The sequence below is a fragment of the Elaeis guineensis genome, chromosome 7 (assembly GCF_000442705.2).
Source record: "Elaeis guineensis isolate ETL-2024a chromosome 7, EG11, whole genome shotgun sequence".
In the NCBI taxonomy this organism is placed as follows: Eukaryota; Viridiplantae; Streptophyta; class Magnoliopsida; order Arecales; family Arecaceae; genus Elaeis; species Elaeis guineensis.
The window spans coordinates 83478140-83496033 of record NC_025999.2 but is presented as its reverse complement, the minus strand read 5'-3'; positions in this window follow the sequence as shown (position 1 = coordinate 83496033).

Genomic DNA, 17894 nt, shown 5'->3' with positions numbered 1-17894 from the left:
TCTTTTTTTAGCCAACTAATATTTGATTAGAGTTTCTACATTTAGAAGAGATCTGGAAAGAATAAAATATATGAATAGAATCTCTTTTATTTGGAAAGGTTATTCCTGAGGGAGGCTAAGTTATCGTTTGTATAATTATTTTTAGGACATTCTCAAGTTAGGGTAGCATTGAAAGAGAGAACGAAAGAACTGTGATGTGAAAAGAGGTAAGGATTCCCAATTTATCGTGGCAAAGGAAGATAATTGTTGGATCCATCTATATCTGAAGCAGAGTTGAGGTCTACATAGAAAGAGATTCGATATGCCATGCTCTCTAAGAGCAAATCATATTCTACTCAAAAGAGATCTAGCTACGTTGATTGGATAGATTTCAAACAATCTAGATCAACTACAGAATATCCTTATTAATGGATATTTAGAAACAAGTTAAGAATTGTAACTTATTTATTGCGAGCAAAGCAAACAATATAGTATATTAGATGGCCTCATTTGTTGCTGAGCATTCGGTTGAAGTTTTATGAATATCATATTCTAGTAGTTATGCATACTTTAAAATATTTTATTATTTTATTTTGTTGGATATACTCATACCATACGAGAGAAATTTTTTGGAGTAGATTATGATATAAAAAATATTTTTAATGACAATATAAAAATAGAAAGTTTACACTTTCTAGAGATCAAATTTTACATCCTCATGAGAGGGATCCAACAAGCGCTTTGGGGTCCATGGTAGGTCAATAACATCAATCAAGAAATCATCCGCATGTAGAAGTTGGTGTATTGGAGGAAGTGGGATAATAACAGTCAACAAGTGCAGTGAAAAAGGGAACGGAAAACCTTGGCAATGCTGACCAATCCTTTCACTATAAGTGCAGCCCGCATATGATAAATTTCTAGTTTTTGATGATTTAAATGTTGCAACGTTGCAGATTCAACGCACAAGTAGCATAAAATCGCCTTTTACTGCTTTAGAAGTCAAAAATATATCATATAATCTCGTTTGACTGTGCAAATTTGGACTTTTCTATTAAGTTTTTTTTTTTCCTTTTTTTTGGCAAAAAACTTTTTTTATTGATAAATTGCAGGTATTACATATGAGTGGCATATTTTGCGATTTTAAACAAATTCAACGGATGACTAAGATTATCCAATCAGTGATTGGTAATGATGCTACATTAATAATTCCAAAATAAAAGCCTTGTCTGGTGCTATTTAAGTTGTTCCTTTTATAAAGCTGCCTCTTTTTGTAGTTCCATGATTTCTCTACTTAGCAACTAAGTTTTAAATATAATTTTTTTTTTTAGTCATTCACTAGCCAAAAATAAATAAATTTAGATATTTATAATATACGTAGATCTCTCTTTCTCTTATTTTACACATGTGCCGTGCACACAAAATAAATAAACAAACAAATAAATATAATCTCATTATCTCATCATTTTTCTCAAAAGAGAAAAAAGTGTATATTCTTATTGTTCCATGATATAAGGAGGGTATGAGAAAATTAACAGGTAACATCAACAACTTCACAAAAGTGATATAGATAATAAATTAAGTTTTTATTGAAAAATTCAAGCAAATCATCTCATCAAAGGGCTATTTGTAGTACCATATATAGAGACCTGCACTTTTTATCAGGTCATATTATGAAAAAATATATATAGCATGCAATGAAGGCCTCAAGTGCAAGAAACTGATAATTTCAAGTTATCAAATGATACAAACTTTTCTAACAGTAACTATATGGATTATAATTATAGTGGCAATGTCGTCTCCATCATTATAATTAATACAAACTACCTTGAGCCTTTCATTTAAAATTTTCAAAATGTGATCCATCCTCCAACACTAGTATCCATGACTTTTATATAGATGCAGCACAGGATATAGCTAGTAAGTATTATGACCAGTTGAACTGTATCAAGCTTTGTTGGAGTCAGCAAATTCACGGAAGCAAATATTTTTCTTTAAATTTTCTACTGAAGATAGTATCAAATTTTAGTCATATTTCTATATCTATAGTATATTATAAAAAATGAATTTTTAGTGACGGTAAAATTATTAATAATAATTTTTACCAACCACTAATGACAACAAAAAAAAAAGCCATCGCAAAAAAAAAAATATAAACGATGAATTTTTTTTGTTTTTAGCGACTCTTATAGCATCGCTAATAACTAATAATTTTTTTTTATTTGACCGATAAGCTTATTAGCGACGGAAAGATGGTACTAGTGATAGCATAAAGCCATCGTTAATAACACTGAATTTTATTTTTTATTTTAAATAAAAAGTATTAGAGATGGCTTTAACTGTCGCTAATACTCCTAAACTTTCCCACCATCAATCCCCCTTCGGTTTTTGGCTTCCCCATGGTTTTTAACATCCTCGCCCTCATTTTCCCCCACCAATCGATCAACCCCACCAAACCCTCTCATTCTCCCGACTTAGCTCCCCCATCGGTGACCAACTCATTCTCTCCTTATTTCTTCCCCTCCTCCCTCGATTTTCATCTCCCCCACCGATGACCGACCGACCCCCCCTCTCCCCCTCTCTCAGTTCTTCAGCTCATGGTGCTACCGTCCCCACCGGCATCCCTGCACCGCTTCCCCATTGCCACCGTCTGCCTATCGGATTCTCTGCGTCGCATCTCCTCTCAGTTTTCCAGCTTACGCCTCCCCATCCACGTGCCGCCACCTTCCCCCTCCACCATCCCGTGCTACCGGAGTCCCCACACCACCATTCCCTTATCAGATTCGTCACCCCCTTGCCAGATCCGCTCTCCCTGTGCCTGTGACACTGTTTCCTTGTCAGATCCATTATTCCCTTGTCGGATCTGTCACCTCCTTTGCTGGATCTGCTCTTCTCCCGTCGGATCCACCATCTCCGCATCGGACGTCGTCCCCATGCTCGTACTACCATTCTTGCATCATTGGTGTCCCTACACCTGCGAACCAGTTTTTTTGGTGAGTATTAGCGACGATGGCAGCGACGTCGTTAAAATTTTTTTATTTTAATATATTAATTAATTTTAATTAGATATTTAATTAATTAAATTAATATCTAATTATATATTAATTTAATTAATTAATTAGATATTTTATGTAATTATGATGAAGATTTTGGATGGCTAATTTTTAATTAATAATTTTTATTAGAAAGATATTGCTATGATTTTCAGAACTTTTCCGAACCAATCAATTTGAGGCGTATCGAATCGTACCAATGGAGAACTGAAACGGGTCCAGCAGTGAAAACGACATACGTCAGTGATCGAGAAGAAAGAGAGAAAAACAAAAAAAAAAGAGAGAGGAGGAGAGGGAGAGGCTATCGGAGGGTGGCGATAGCCCTCCGTGGCCATCAGAGGGGCGTGGAAGCCTTCGGGCCCGGTTCGCCAAACACGACTGTCGCAATGAGTGAGAAAGAGAGAGGGGGGGATGCCATTGGAGATGGGAGGACTGGATGGCGGAGGGGCCACCGAAGGTCTTTGAGTGACCGCCATGGCCTCAGCAAAGCACTCCTGTGCCTCTCCTCGCAAAGCTTCTGCTCTAGCTCAGAGACTCTTCCTCGAAGCCCCACCTCTCTTTTCTTAGACTTCTCTTCCAAGTCCAAGCATCTCTCAGCGGCGGCCTCCACTTAGGCATCCAAGCTCTTATATCTCGCAATCAGAATGCCACCTCTAGCCATTCTCATTCTCCTGATCTCGACCTTGAGGGATTTTCTTGCGAACTCAGAATCGCTGCGACTTTCAGATATTATTTTATTTCTTGCATTATCTTAAATCATTTTAAATACTTATCTTATATTATTTTAAATCTTGCATTGCCATCCATAATTATATAATTAATCATAAATCTATTTATTTTTATTTTTAGAGATTATAGATCATATCTTTTAGACGCGGAGCCGTCATAGTCAAGGAGAAAACTCTCAAGAAGAGAGCTCTCATGCAGCCAACTTGCATGATTCTACACCATACATACTATGCGGTAAACTTTAATACTTTAATTTTTTTATTATTTTATCTTTTATTATTTAATATAATATTCTTTGTGATGTCTTAATACTCTCAAATTCAGATGATGTGGGGTCACCAATGATCCCACAGTCACATGAAGCAGCACTTAGCTCTCAAAGTCAATGGTGTGGTAGAGAAACCGTCCGATTCGTGGCACCTCCGATTCGATCGGAGGATAGAGTGCTCGTCCACATTCAGAGCCACTTGTAAGTACTATATTTTTACTGAATATGTTTAAAATTTAGTCATTTTAGAGTCTAACATTTATTGTTCAAAATTAATTTTACAGCATATTTAGAGAACCTGGGGTTCCTAGTGTGGTTACCGAGATCATCCGACATTGATGTCGGCATTGGTGAACAAGTTCTTCAATTGGCCGTCAGAGGTTCGTGATGTAGCCTAGGAGATGTTCTTGATAAATCAAAAGTATTTAATTTTTAAATTTACGATAGATTTATATTATATTTATTAATACACACTTATTTCTACTTGCAGGAGTACTGTCGATTTGAGACTTCTTAGGATGAGAAGGCTAGCTATCGGACTGTAAAGAAGATGGCACACGTAGGCTCCGGATATATTGTACAGCCTTAGGCAATCCATCATAGAGCACTCCAGTTTCGAGTCACTATTGGACTGGAAGTCTTACACATATTATTGAATACGGACAGACATATAAAAAGCCCTCTGTGACCGATGGAGTACCAAAGAGTACTCTGATAGACGATAGAGGGTATGATAGAATCAAACTGCCAGCAGAATCAAATCAAGTATACCGACGGCTCCGTTGGCACACATGTTGTGGCCGATAGATTAGTAAAAATTCTACACTTAAATTAATTTCATATTGAATTGATCATATATATATTTTAATTAATTTAATTTTATTATTTATTTATTGTAGATACGGTAGCTAGGTCGTACACTAGGATAGCTGCAGATATGGGAGGCCATACATCAGTGTGGGAGGACTGGTGATTACTTAGATCCTAGATCTCTATAGATCACATTAACAACTTAAAATATTATTTATTAAATTTTTATATATACTGATATGTATGAACTAATGAATTTCTAAACCATATAGACGAATTACGTGAAGTATCTCGTATCACGGTATGGTGAAGATTCATCCTCTCAGCCTCTCTTTGACCTTAAGGGATCGCTTAGGGTCATCGGAGGGATGAGTAGGAGCTGGATCTTAGAATTCGACCATAGCTTCGACCCTCCAACAGCTCGATATTCTTCGATGTCCTCCTCTTAGGTCTCGATGATCCAGACATGGGGTGATGCACATGTGGAGGAGGTCATGCAGAAGCTTTGGAGCCAGCAACCTTGAAGTTTTCAAGATGCCATCCGTGATACGATTGTTGAGATTTTCTGAGATCTACATTTATACGATCAGCTAGGCCCGTTGTCTCAGTCATCCCAGTAAGTAAGTCTATTAATAATTTTTTTGCTTGTTTTAAATTTTTATATTTAAAAGCTTCAAATATTTAGGTTTGAGTTCGAGAAGGAGATCTAAAAGGTAAAAATTCAATTAACTATCCAATCGATGGATCGGGGGTATCTATAACTCTGTATCATTGAATGAAATGTGTAGGAGTAATTTGTTCGAGAATCAAAATAGTATATCGAAATATACATCTTCTATCGACATATACGCTTTTGTATTAAAATTTATTAATAGTATTTTATTTTTTTTCGTTACAGAATTTGGGACATCGGCTCTCATCCACTAGCTACTGAAGAGGATGTACAAGAGTAGGAGAAGAATGAGGAGGATGACGAAGAAGATCTCACATGATTTTTTTAATATGTATGTAATTTTGATATTTATAAAGTAGTATAAATTTATAAAATTATAAATTTATATTTTTAATATAATATAATTAATTTTATATTTATAATTATGTAAATAATTATTATTTTATTTATAATAAATTTTAAAAAATATAATTATTTGTTAATGTGATTAAAATAAAATTTAAAAAATTTATTATAAATTTTTTAAAAAATAAAAAATATTAGTGACGGTATTAACGATGCTAATTGTGTCGGTGAAGATTATTACTGACAGCATTAGCGTTGGTAATAACTCACTAATAATTTTTTAAAATTTTAATTAAAAAAATTAAAATAAAAAAATATTAATGATGGTTTAAAATATTAGCGATGGTTTTATTGTTGCTAATACCATCGTTAATTACACGTATTAGCGACAGACTTATTACTATCGCTAATAATAATAATTAGTGATGACCTTATTTCTGACGAATTTTTAGCGACGGAAGTCCATCGTAATATATTAGCGATGAAGATTGAATTATTAGTAATGGCAATTAGCCGTTACTAATATCTTATTTTCTTGTAGTAGTAGAATAATTGTAGCATATGTTTTTATTAATGAGACCTATTTCGAATATGATTTTGTATTGAGTTTAATATCTAAATCAGAGTTAGGGTGATGTTCTGTATATTTATATGTATCTAATATATTATACGCAAATTTCATATATTAATAAAATATTTTAAATAGAACTTTTTTTACTAGATGAAGGATTTTTTCATCCAGTATCCTTCTATGTATATATTAATCTTTGAAGTATAATCCTAGCAATCAAATTGCGCTTCAATCTTTTTATTCATTTAGAAAAATTTTTGTAGTTTTTATTTTCTAATCTTTTGCGGGGAAAGGAGGAAAGGGAGGGAAGTGCTCTCATAGTATAGATTTTTTATTTTAATACCGAAGCAACATCATGCACTAGCTTATAAGTGGAAGTACATTTATCATGCACTAATCATAACCAACAATACTACCCTTTATGTGATGATAGCCATTCATTCTTTTATCACACGTGTCCCACATATGTCATACACCATTAATTTAGCATTTTCTAAATTTATATGTAAATCTTTGATGATATGATGCACATGGTTAGAAAAATTGAAAAGTTTGGATAAATCCCCTAGGTTAACCCATACGTAGTTTTGTAAACATCTACAGTCTCCATCATATTTCATTCATATATTACTTGAGATACATTCTTTTAGGATAATTATGAGAGAGCACATAGATTAATATAAACATTAAATATTTTTTATCTACTTTTTGAGAAATGGCTGTTATTTTAACTATCAGACTTCATGACCTACCGCCATGGCCATGAATCTTTTCTGAGCAAAATTCTTGACCTACGAGTTTGACTGCTCTTTGCAAAAGTCATGCACTCATAATCTCTTGCAATGACTACGTCAAGTAATTGTCACAGTGAATGAAATCGATTCATCTGGTGCTGTTGATGGCGACCTGCAACCTGTAGGGTACCGACAGAAATGGAAAAATGAGTCCACGAATTAGTACCGTGACTTTCGGCCCTCGGAAGGAGGCTATAGTCAAGATCCCCTGGTTCCCTTCACGATCAATCCAACTACAAATAAATAATATTGGTTCGATGCCACTGTAGAGATACATAAGATATCATTGGTATGTTATTATGGACCATATTATTATTACGATCGAAAACTCATGAGTCAATATTTTTATTTTTTAAAAATATTTTATATAAAAAAATAATTTTTTATATAAATTAAAATTTTTATTGATTCATCATCAAATGAAATTAATGATGCCCTCAATAGATATATAAAATATATACAATCATACATTACTCTCTCTTCTGTCTATATCTATTTGTGGTTAGATTGATCCATCTCTGAGCTGGTAGATGTAGTCCAACCAATAACATCTTCCTTCACAGCAAATTTCATCGTTGGATCAGACGTGATCAACAATATGTACGGCTAAATACATCTTAGATTATGTCGTGTCAACCTCTCATATGTAACCAAGTTAGAGAATGTGAACGGAAAAGTCGCCGCATTTGAGAAGCAGTGCCAACACATTCTTGTGGCGAAAACCGGACAAAGTAACACCAGTGACAAAGCTATGTTTCATGTCATATTCTAATTGACGATTTGAAGGTCAAACAATCGGAGAATACAGGAGCCCTGTAATTAATAGTGTCAACAAGATCATGGGCAACTTAGTCATCACCATGCTACATTCATAATTCATTCTATGACATCATTTAGATGCTGTTTAGACACACACAGAGAGAGAGAGAGAGAGAGAGAGAGAAGCCTGGATGTTTGGTCAGACCAGCCAATCTGGCACCTCTTTACAAAGGCATCCAAAATAATTGTATTCCATAAACATATTTGGTGTGTTAGTTGACGTAATGTATGTTCATTATATTCTAAAATGAAGATATATGGCTGATTATGATTTTGTTTAGAGAGGCATGTCAAGCATTTGGTATGTATATAATAGAAATTGTCTATTATATGCACAAGAAAATTTTCTCAATTCTGCTAATGCTAGCCTGGACAATTTAGGATCTGTATCTCTATGTATCATATGATTCCTCCAATTTACACCAATCCTCGCATCAAACAAGAAAAGAAAATTTTCACATGCACAAATTGGAGCTCCAAAGATTTGCTCTTATAATACATATGCTGTGCTTACAGTAAGATGTTGCATTAATAAGAGAAAGGCAGCAGGAGTATTTCCCAAATGGAGATTTGAATGTTATCAAGGATGATTTCTGTTTGGATCATTCAACCGACTTCCAACTCCGACTCTACATCGATCTTATAAACACAATACTCCGATTAACAATCAGCTAACCAACTGACAGTCGACTATTATCAACCAACAACGAACAACCACGATGACTCAGTTAATATCCGACTGATGATCATCAGTATATCAGAGTTACCGTTCGATTCTCATTCGGATCTCCACCGACCTACTACTATTACTGATATATAGTCGGCTTATCTCCTCAACACATCTAACCGTTATAAACGATTATCGACTACGTGTCACAGTTATTAGTGGGCATAAACAACATATTAACTCCATGATTATGGCCCGATAATTTAACGCCATAAAAAGCAGGACCACGTGCTCGACGGTTACATCAGAATCATTTATAAAAAGGAGGTAAATGAACAGCACATGTAAGACAATTCTGGATTAATATCTTGCCATTTTGATTACTCATTATCTGTTGTTTACTAACTTTCCGCTGACTTAAGCATCGGAGGATTCCCGTCAGACACGATTTCGATTTGTAAGGACCTTATTTTGCAAGTGCTCTTTACCGACGACAGACGACAGGGGATTGGCCGCAACAGATTAGCGCACCAGGAAGGAGACAATACAATCAGCCATGCCAAAAATCAAAGCCCAATACTCGACGGGATCGGCGAGACAGTCTTTCCATCGGGAAGATGTTTCTTCCCCACCTCTAGTGACAGAGCTTAGTTCTTCGTGTCCTGTGGTCACCACGGACATGTAAATTGCTGCGCTCATGCAGCAAATAAAGATTTTAATGGAGGCGGTTCAAAGCCTCCAACAGCAGCAAATCAGCAGTAGCGCAGCCACCGATGGAGGAGTCGGTGGCTCATTCCTTGCCATTTAGGCACAGCCGCCGTCCTCTATGGTGCTCATCTTTCTCTTCTCCAAAGCGACGATCGTCTTGACACTCTCACCTAGACGGATAACCACATTCTCGGCACTCCCACTGTGCCACCCATCATTCACGGCATTCTCCCTCTCTTTCTCGTGCACATAGTATCAGGAAGGGTAAACGACCGCAGACACCTTCTGCTTCTCTCTCTTCAAGCTCTTCTGGGAGTTCTACCCCTGGAGTTTTTCGGTAACGGTGGCTTGATGGTTATGAACACAAGTTCAGAGAGATTGACTGTCAGCTTGCTCGACTTCAGGTGGAAGGTCGAAAGTCTTCTAACGACTACGACTTTTACACTGCCCAGCCTCTCTCTCAGCACATCTTGGATGAACCGATTTTCTCTCGGTTCAAGATGCCACAGATGGAGCTATACGATGGCTCCACCGAACTGATCGATCATCTGAAGAGCTATAAGGCTCTTATGATGATTCAAGAGACAACTGATGCCTTCTTGTGCATTGGCTTCCCGACAACTCTTCGAAAGATTGCTCGAGCTTGGTATTTTTAAGACTTCAGTCGGAAAGCATCAACTCTTTCGAGCACCTAGAGCAATCTCTCGTGGCCCATTTCAGCACTAGCTGAAGACCGCCATGGACATCAGACAGTCTCTTCTCTATCCAGCAAAGTGAGACAGAGACTTTGAGGGATTTTGTGGCCCGATTTAACAAGACCACACTCGAGGTTAGGAACCTCAATGAAGATATGGCCATATCGGCCATAAAGAGGGATCTGAGGAAATTCAGATTCATCTACTCTTGATGCAGGACAATCCTAAAAAAGAAAATCAATCCTAATAATCAAGCTCTCTTCTGTTCATCAACAACAAATCACGTCCGACCAGGGGCTCATTATTCCCAGGACAGACAGTATAGTTACCTATACTCTGCTCAGGAGGCGTGATTGATTGATACGAGACTAAAGCGAGATCAATCTAAATGATACAGACGAATACCATTCGAGAGATCAGTAAACAATTAGCAATAAAAATTTCATAAACAGATAGCAGAAATTAAACATGCTCACGAGTAAATGCAAAAAAGAAATAAGAATGGAACGAGAGAAAATAAAATATTAAATCCGTGAGAAAATCTAAGAAGATGATAAGAATCCGGATCGTAGTAGTTAAGAAACTACTCTGATTATGGCTCTTAATCTTTTAACCAAACAGATCCATCGATAAAGAACTAAGTCTTTACCAACATCGGATTAAAAAAAATCAAAGATCAACTGTTAAGGAACGAAGGTCCTTGACAGCATATGATCTGTAGAATAAGAAATCACTCATTCTCTCAGCATGACAGATGAAAATTTTGGAGGAGACAGATCTTCTCTTGACGGAATAGGCTTGCGTGGATAGATGGTGGAGTCGATCAGAGTCGCAGGAACACTGAATCTTAAGTAGAAGGAATAGGATAGAAAGTGGGCCTCACACCCTCCCCTTGTGGGGCGATTTTGGGTCTGACACCATCTCCCTCTCAGAGCGATTGACACAAGTATTTGTGGAGTTTGTAAAATCATTCATTATTTTTTTCATGAAAGATACAAGGATTTATATAGGACTCTAAGGGTCCTATTTGTTTAGGAATCTCTTATCTTTACAAGGAAGAAATCAACCCTCCACAAAAAAGTAAAGCATTATAATCTATCATAGGAAAGAAATCAGCCTTCAACAAAATAAGTAAGTAGCCAAGAACTCTTAAGAATTCTAAGGAAGAAATGGAACTCCATGTGGGTGCTTGATGCTTGACACAACTTGGCATGAGTATGGCACATGCTGGCATGCATATTTCTTCTCTTGGCATGTGGAGAGTGGTGGCTCCAAAGGTGACGTGGACAAATCCAAGTATGACCCTATGGACCAAAGCCAAATGCATTAAAATTTATTGACTGAAAGTAAATAACTGAAGTAGAATCAATTTAATGAGGCTTCTTCGATCCAAATCGAACTTAAATTATGTTGCTGATTTTTGATGGCTCTGGTGTCCGCACCAATTCTCCCGGGGTGGGAAAAACTCGACCCTGTCGAGTGTGGATCGATTCTGCTCCGGTGACGCTCAAGTAGATCGGGATCAATGCGTTGCAGCTATTCTCGAGTGATCCAGGTATCTTCAGACTCTGGTCGACCTCGCCATCTGACCAGATACCACTGATAGCCTCGACTCCGGGTGGAAAGGATCTGCTCATCCAAAATTCTCTCAATCTGATCGTGTTTTGCTGACATTTTGGCTGGTGGACACTCAGGGATAGGTTCACTCTCAAAGGTTGGTTCAGGCTCAAATGGCTCACTAGGTATCCGAGTTGGTTTTTTATAGACGACAAGATCTGTAATGTTAAAAGTAGAGCTAATTCCAAAATCAGAAGGTAGGTCCACAACATATGCATTTGATTCGATTTTCTTTATGATCTTAAACGGACCTGCTCCTCGGGCATGTAACTTCTTCACGGTTCCGGAGGAAAACCATTCAGGCCTCAATCGAACCATCACATAATCTCCCTCTGCAAACTCTTGAACACGTCGATGAGAATCTGCATTCTGTTTATAAACTTTATTACTCATACTAATTTTTTTACTGATCTCTTTATGCAGACTCTTGACATGCTGTGCAAATGACTCTGCAGATTCGGAAATCCTAGCATGCATGGGTAGTGGGATGAGGTCTATTGGTTTTCTAGGTTGATATCCATGAACTACTTCAAAAGGACTCATGCCAATGGACCTATTAACAGAGCTATTATATGCAAATTCGACTCGGGGCAGCAAAAGATCCCAGTTACCCATATGTTCCCCAATCAAACAACGCAAAAGATTTCCAAGACTTCTATTAACCACTTCGGTCTGACCGTCTGTTTGCGGATGATAGGCAGAAGAAAACTTTAGTTTTGTGCCTAAAAGATGCCATAGGGTTTTTCAAAAGTAGCTCATAAATTTAACATCCCTATCAGAAACAATAGTTTTAGGCAATCCATGTAGTCTAACAATCTCATCAAAGTATATCCTTGCAACTTTCGACGCATCAGACGTTTGGCAATAGGGCAAGAAATGGATCATTTTTGAAAATCTATCTACAACCACTAGAATAGAATCATGCTTCCTAGCTGTCCTAGGTAATCCCAAAATAAAATCCATACTAACATCTTGCCAAGGACAGTCTGGTATAGGTAAGGGTGTATATAAGCCGGTGTTTTATTTTCTCTGCTTGGCCACAGCACATGTTCTACATTGGGCAACAATTCGGGCGACATCTCTTTTCAAGCTTGGTCAAAAGAACTGGGCTTCTACCAACTCTATAGTTTTATTCCTACCAAAGTGTCCAGCTAATCCTCCAGCATGTAATTTCCAAACTAAAAAATCTCTCAAAGATGTACGGGGGATACACAGCCTAGTTTCTCTAAATAGGTAACCATCCTGAAGGGTATATTCACTACGTTCTCTAAATGGCCCCTTACGTAAAGCGGTAAGTATGTCACCAAAATCTGGACACTCCTCGTAATTTTCTTTAACCTTATCAAAACCAACAACTTCTATACTAACGGTGGACAGCAAAGTATGACGACGACTCAGGGTATCAGCAGCACGATTCTCTACACCTGCACGGTGTTTCAAAACAAAAGTATAGGCTTGCAAAAACTCGACCCACCTACCGTGTCTATGATTCAATTTCTTTTGAGAATTCAGGAATCTAAGGGCCTCATGGTCAGAGTATAAAACAAATTCTTGCGGTAGTAGGTAATGCCTCCAATATCTTAAAGCTTGAATTACCGCATAAAACTCCTTATCATAGGTAGAATACTTGAGTTTAGAATCGTTAAGTTTCTCGCTAAAGTATGCTACCGGATGACCTTCTTGATTAAGGACACCACCAATCCCAACTCCTGACGCATCGCACGCTACTTCAAAAACCTTAAAAAAATCAGGGAGACGTAAGATTGGGGCATGAGTCATCTTGTCCTTAATGTCTAGAAAGGCTCTATTGGCTGTCCTAGTCCATTCAAAATTTTCCTTTCTAATGCAGTCAGTGATGGGAGCAACTATGGTGCTAAACCCTTTTATGAACCTACGATAAAAGGTTGCTAATCCATGAAAACTCCACACGTCATGCACACTCTTGGGCACCGGCCACTCAACTATTGCTCTAATCTTTTCAAGATCAGCAGATACACCATTGGGGGTAACAACAAAACCTAAAAAGATGATATAGTCTGTCATAAAAGCGCACTTCTTAGGATTAGCATACAAGCTTTCTGTTTTAAGAACTTGACACACTCTTTGGAGGTGATCTAAATGGTCTTCCCTAGTTTGACTATAGATCAAAATGTCATCAAAATATACGACTACAAATACTCCTATAAATGGTCGTAGTACTTGGGTCATCAACCTCATGAAGGTACTAGGGGCATTAGATAATCCAAATGGCATCACCATCCACTCATATAAATCATTTTTTATCTTAAAAGCAGTTTTCCACTCATCTCCCGGTCTAATCCTTACTTGATGGTAACCACTCTTAAGATCGATCTTAGAAAAGATAGTGGATCCGGCCATCATATCTAACATGTCATCTAACCTAGGGATGGAAAAGTGGTACTTAATGGTGATCTTATTAATGGCACGGCTATCTATGCACATCCTCCATGTACCATCCTTCTTTGGAGTCAGTAGTGCAGGAACCGCGCAAGGACTCAAATTCTCCCTCACAAATCTTTTTTTATCAGCTCTCCAACTTGTCTTTGTAGCTCGGCATGCTCATTAGGGTTCAACCTATAGTGGGGCAAGTTGGGTAGGGTAGATCCAGGAACTAAATCAATGGCATGTTGAATGTTTCTCATAGACGGTAAGTAATCTGGAAGATCCTCAGAAAAGACATCATGAAACTCAGTAAGAAGGCTAGCTACTTCCTTAGGATAATCCACCTTAGAATCCTCACGAACTTCTCTAGCAACAAGCATCCAAACTGATGATTCTTCACTCATGATCATCTCTAATTCTTTAGCACCTATTAGATTGAGGCTTTTTTTCTTAAGATTTTCTTTTGGTCCATCGCTATCTTTCTATTAGTAACTTAGGTGGAGAAGGATTAATCGTGATCTTCTTATCCTGATGAGTAAAGCTACAGAGTTGGTACGGCCATAAATCGTAACATCATTGTTGAATAGCCAAGGCCGACCTAATATGATACTTCCGACTTCCATGGGTAAGACATCGCACCACACATGATCCTGATAGGAATGAAGCTGGATGGGCACACGGCATCTAAATTTGATGGGAATAGAGGAGGAATCAATCCAAGACACATGGTATGGACTGGGATGATCTACAGGAGTTAATCCTAATCGCTTAACCATGTCGGTGGAGATGGCATTGATACAGCTACCGCTATCAATGATCACCTTACAAATTTTATCGTCAAATTTTATGAAGGTATGAAAAATAGTGGTCCTACGTCAGTCTTCACTTTTCTTAGTTTGGGCTAGGACATACCTAACGACTCCAAGCCTAAGGTCTGACTCAGGTGTGGCATAACCTAGGATGTCCTCAGTACTCTCAAATTGCTCGACTAAATCTGGATCAGCTTCATAAACTTCCTCCTCAATATTTTCTAGAGTTTCTCTTTCTAATTCTTCTACGAATAATGATCGGTTGGGGCATTGTGCAGCAAAGTGACCGTAACCATGGCACTTGAAGCAATGAGATCGAGAACTACTTCCTTTTGATAACTCTCCTATAGCTCCTTTTCCTTTATCTTCTTTTCTCCCAATAGGATTTGTAAGTGGAGGTCCATTACTAGGAGTTTGATTAATATTAGGTCTCAATCCAGAAGGGGTTACTCGGTTGGGTTCAGGACGACGGGAGTCGAATATCTAGAAAATCTTTCAAAATCTAAGGCAAGTTGATAAGCTTGTTCCAACGTGGTTACCTTTCGCAGAAAGAGCTCACGCTGAATATCCTCTCGTAATCCAACTCTAAATCTAGATAAGGTAACAACTCTATCTTCGGCTACTCCACATCTCATGAGGTATTCATCAAATCTCGTGATATACTCGGTGACTGATCTATTCCCTTGAGTAAGCCTCTGCCATTGATTTAAAAGTCTTTGTTGGTAAGAGGTGGGGAGGTACTTCTTTCTGAGTTTTTCTTTCATCTCATCCCAGGTTTCTATCGGATCTTGTCTTCTCTGATTGAGAAGACGCTCAACACTTTTTCAATAAAGTCGGGCTTGCCTTACTAATTTCATCCTAGCAAACCTAACTCTCCTTGCTTCAGACATTTCGTACCATCCAAAATAGTGGTCCATACCTAATTCTCAATCTAGGTACTCTCTCAGATCTAGACAACCATCAAAATTTGAAGCTTCGACTTTCACATTCTTAAGAATATGCTCATCTTGATCGAACTGGTTATGGTGCGGGCGTGCCCCTATAGGTCGATCAAGTTCTAGATTCCTACCTCTTTGTCCTATAGGTAGTCGGGGAGACTTAGGTTCAGGTTGTTTCTGCCTAGCTTCTTCTAATATCACTATTCTCTCATCCATGGCTTTCATAAAATTTTTCATGTCATCAAACTTTTCAGTCAGAGTATTAATGATGGCTGCTATATTGGGATCCATATTGGTATTGGGTGGAGAAGTAGGATGTTGGTACCAGGTACCTGATCTAGTGATCATGCAACTCTAAGATGCAGAAATAAGGTGCAATAAAAATTAAAATGCTTGAAAGTAAAGTATGAAATTTAGAGTGCAAAAATTTAACTTACGAAAATTTAAATTGCTGAATTTAAACTAAAACCCTAATCAACCTGCTCTGATACCAAATTGATGCGGGACAATCCTAAAAAAGAAAATCAATCCTAATAATCAAGCTCTCTTCTGTTCATCAACAACAAATCACGTCCGGCCAGGGGCTCATTATTCCCAGGACAGACAGTATAGTTACCTATACTCTAATCAGGAGGCGTGATTGATTGATACAAGACTAAAGCGAGATCAATCTAAATGATACAGACGAATGCCATTCGAGAGATCAGTAAACAATTAGCAATAGAAAATTTCATAAACAGATAGCAGAAATTAAACATGCTCACGAGTAAATACAAAAAAAAAATAAGAATGAAATGAGAGAAAATAAAATATTAAACCTGTGAGAAAATCCAAGAAGATGATAAGAATCCGGATCGTAGTAGTTAAGAAACTACTCTGATTAGGGCTCTTAATCTTTTAACCAAACAAATCCATCGATAAAGAACTAGGTCTTTACCAACATTGGATTAAAAAAAATCAAAGATCAACTGTTAAGGAACGAAGGTCCTTGACAGCATATGATCTGTAGAATAAGAAATCACTCCTTCTCTCTGCACGACAGATAAAAATTTTGGAGGAGACAGATCTTCTCTTGACGGAATAGGCTTGCGTGGATAGATGGTGGAGTCGATCAGAGTCGCAGGAACACTGAATCTTAAGTAGAAGGAATAGGATAGAAAGTGGGCCTCACACCCTCCCCTTATGGGGCGATTTTGGATCTCACACCCTCTCCCTCTCGGAGCGATTGACACAAGTATTTGTGGAGTTTGTAAAATTATTCATTATTTTTTTTCATGAAAGATACAAGGATTTATATAGGACTCTAAGGGTCCTATTTGTTTAGGAATCTCTTATCTTTACAAAGAAAAAATCAACCCTCCACAAAAAAGTAAAGCAATAAATCTACCATAAAAAAAAAATCAGTCTTCAACAAAATAAGTAAGTAGCCAAGAACTCTTAAGAAATTCTAAGGAAAAAATGAAACTCCATGTGGGTGCTTGATGCTTGACACAACTTGGCATGAGCACGGCACATGCTGGTATGCATATTTCTTCTCTTGGCATGTGGAGAGTGGTGGCTCCAAAGGTGACGTGGACAAATCCAAGTATGACCCTGTGGACCCAAAGCCAAATGCATTAAAATTTATTGACTGAAAATAAATAACGGAAGTAGAATCAATTTAATGAGGCTTCTTCGATCCAAATCGAACTTAAATTATGTTGCTGATTTTTGATGGCTCTGGTGTCCGCACCAACTCTCTAGACAAGACTCTCCTTCAGATCTATGCTGAACTTCTGGAGTGCACGTACAAGTACATTCACGTAGATGAAGTTGCTTCTGACCGATACCAGATAGACGAAAAATGTCAGAAGAAAAAATAAAAAAAAGAGAAGCTCTGACTGAATCAAATAGCCCGACTATTATTAAGCGAGCTTCACCTCGACGATGGAGTCTGAAGCCAAACAGCTATGGCAGGTATGACTCCTATACTCCTCTTTCTGCTCTCCGTGTGCAGATCCTGATGAAGATCGAAGGAGA